Here is a 3,739-nt window from a genome sequence, read left to right on the forward strand (position 1 = left end):
TATGATCCACATAGTCAAATGCCTTTGCATAATCAATGAAACACAGATAGACATTCTTCTGGTATTCTCTGCTTTCAGCCAAGATCCATCTGACATCAGCAACAATATCCCTAGTACCACGACCCCTTCTAAACCCAGCCTGGACTTATGAAGAATGCAAAAGGTTATTAGAAAGACAGAAGAATAAGAAAAGACCAAAAGGGATGTCAGAAGAAACTCTGAATATTGTACTAGAGCACTAAGAAGCCAAATCAAAAGGAAGAAATCAAGAAGTTAAAAATCTGAATAGAAAATTTCCAAGGGCACCATGGGAAGACAAGTAAAGTATTATAATGAAATGTGCAAAGAGCTGGAATTGGAAGATCAAAAGGGCCATACTAGTTTAGCATTTCTTAAGCTGAAGGAACTAAAAGAACAAACTCAAGGCTCAAGTTGCAATACTTAAGGATGCTATGAGTAGAATACTGAATGACCCAGGAAGAATTTAAAACAAGTTGAAAGGAGTATATAAAGTCACTGTACCAAAAAACACTGGGTAACAAAAAAATGTCAAGAAACAACATATGATCAAGAGGCAATGGTGATGAAGGGTGCTCTGAAGGATTCAGCAAACAATAAAGCCCCAGGAATTGATGCAATACCAGTTTATGTATTTCAGTGAATAGATGCTGCCATAGACTTACTCACCAGGTTGTGCCAAGGAATCTGGAGGACAACTACTTGGACAACTGACTGGGAGAGATTCATATTTATTCCCATTCCAAAAAGGTGATCTAATAGAGTCAAATTTCTAATAGACAAATTATTGTACAATGTCACAGACAAGCAAAATCCTGATAAAGATTGCACAGGAATCACTGCCAGAAAAACATGCTGGGTTTAGAAGAGGCCATAGCACTAAAGACATTATTGCCAATGTCATATGTATCTTGGCAAAAAGCAAAGAGTACCAGAGGAATATCTGAGTTTCACAACTATACAAAGACATTTGACTGCATAGATCACAACAAATTGTGGTTAACCTTGAGGACAATGGGAATCCCAGGACACTTGATTGTGATGATGCGAAAGTGATACTTTGACCAGGAGGTAGTCCTAACAACAAAGCAGGGAAACACTGCATGGTTCAAAGTCAGGAAAGGCGTGTGTCAGGGATGCATCCTGTCTGCATACTTTTTCAATCTATATGCAAAAGAGATGATTCAGGAGGCTGGGCTTTATGAGGAGGAATGTGACATCAGAATTGGAGGAAGACTCATCAACAACCTATTTTATGCAGATGACACAACCTTGCTTGCTGAAACTGAGGAAGACCAAAAGTCTTGCTGCAGAATGTCAAGGACTGTAGTCATCAATATGGATTGAAGAGCAATATCAAGAAGGCAAAAATTGCAACCACTGGGAAAATTGTTGGAGAAGAGATTGAGGTTGTTGACAGTTACAGCTTGCTCTGCTCCAAAATCAACACTTTTTGCACCAGAAGTCAGGAAATCAAAAGGAAAATGACATTAGGTAAATCTGCTCTTAGAAACCTTTCCAGAATACTGAGAAGCAATGATGTCAGTCTAGAGAGTAAGGTGTGCCTGATCAAGTTGATGGTCTTCACAATTACTTGCTATGGACCAGAGAGATGAATAATAACTAAAGATGATAGAAGAATAATTGATGTCTTTGAGTTGTGGTGCTGGATAACAGTCTTGAACATACCGTGGACTGCCAAGAAAACAAACAGGTTGGTCTTGGAGAGAATGAAACCAAGTTTGACCTTGGAGGCTAGTATTTTGAAGCTCAGTCTCACTTATTTTGGGTATTTGGTCAGGAAGGATTGATCCTTGTAGGAGGACATCATGCTTGGAAGGCTAGAGGGAGAGGATGACTCTGGATGAGATGACGATGCAGTAACAAGGGCCATGGAGGTAGATGTGTTAGAGTCAGTGAGACTGGTACAGGATAGAGCAGGCTTCTGAACTATTGTACATAGTGTCACTATAAGTCACAGGTGACTTGATGGCACATAAAAACAACAACATCTCGCCACATCTTCTCCAACATTTATTACTTGCTGCCCTGCTAAACATTACCACTGCTACTGAGGTAAGATGATATCTCGTTGTGGTTTTGCTGGGAATCTCTCTTATTGCCAGTGATTTTGAAAATTTCTTCATGTGTCTGTTGTCCACCTAAATGGCCTCCTCTGTGAATGAATGTCACTGAAGAGCAACTACGTCAGTCTAGAGACTAAGGTGTGCCTGATCCAGGCCATGGTCTTTGCAAGTACTTGTTATGCTTCAGAGAGTTGGACAATGACCCAGGATGACAGAAAAAGAATTGATGGCTTTTAATTGTGGTGCTGGAGGAGTCTTGAACATACCATAAACTACCAAGAAGAAAAAAAAAATAATTGGTCTATCTTAGAGAGAGTGAAGCCAAGTTTCTTTTTGAAAGTGAGGATTTTGAAGCTTCAGCTCACAAATTTTGGACACATGGCCAGGAGAGACTGGTCCTTGGAGAAGGACATCATGCTTGGAAGGGTGAAGGGAAAGCATAGGAAAGGAAGACCCAGGATGAGATGGATTGATACAGTGACTGGAGTCAAGGGGTTGGTGTGTCAAAATTAGTGAGACTGGCTCAGGACAGGGTAGGGTTCATATCTGCTGTACACAGGGTTATTATGGATCACAGGCAACCAAGCAACACATAACGACAATAGAGATTTAATCTTTAAAATGTCCGATTCATCAATTTTATCCTCTTCATATTGTGCATTTCTGGCTGTATTTGGAAGTCTCCTTATACTGTAGACAAGGATTTCTAAGCTTGATACCAGTTTGTCTCTTATGAACTTTATAGTTTTGGGGCTTTATTCCAATGTCTTTGATACTCAAAAATTATGGAATCTAGTGATGGAAACGAGGCTGGAAAGAGAATGATTAAATCTTATACGATCAGTGATGTATATATTGAAGCTACCTTCTTTAAAAAAATCCAAACAGCAAGCAAGGGTGGACAGACCTGAGCAAGGGTGGACCAGAGCAAGGGCAGAGGGCCACCAAAAGCAGGTTACTGAAGCAGGCTGCCGAAAGCTGACCTGAGAGCTGGAACTTGAGTAAGGTATGCCCAGGGTGAGTCTGTCCCACACCCAAGCCAGCACGCCATGCCCCGTGCCCTGCACACCATGCCTGTACCCTGCACAAGGTCTCATGCCTCTACATGTCACAACTTGCATCTCCTCATGTCCATATAGCTAACTGTCTTCAGTCAAGAAAGCCTTGCTCTGAAACAGTTGTAAACAGAAGAGGCTGCTTTCACAGGCCCTGAACTGGAACTTCCCTGCCCAACACTCTTCTGGAGCATTCACTTCAAAACAAGAATCTATCATTGCCTCAGTTCTGAAAAACTTTACCACAGCAATGTCAAGAAACAAAGATGACATCAAACCCTACATAAACTCAAAGCAAGATGTCACCACTGAAAAGTGACACAGTATCAATCGATGTCCTGAAGCAGATGATGAAACTTTTGTATACAGAATTCAAAAGAACAATGATTGAATCTTTTCTATGAGTGAAAGACAAACTTGAAGCAGTACAGGGCACTGAGAGCAAAACCCAGGAGGAGCTAAAAAAAAAAATCTAAAACAATGAAATATGTTTACGGCATTGAAGTCTATGGGGGAGAGAATAGTCTAAAAGTATTATATTTTAGGGCATTATTTTTATCGTAGGAGTATGCAATGAGG

The sequence above is a fragment of the Elephantulus edwardii genome, unplaced genomic scaffold (genome assembly GCF_000299155.1).
Source record: "Elephantulus edwardii isolate Elephantulus edwardi_28Jun2011 unplaced genomic scaffold, EleEdw1.0 scaffold00178, whole genome shotgun sequence".
NCBI lineage: Eukaryota > Metazoa > Chordata > Mammalia > Macroscelidea > Macroscelididae > Elephantulus > Elephantulus edwardii.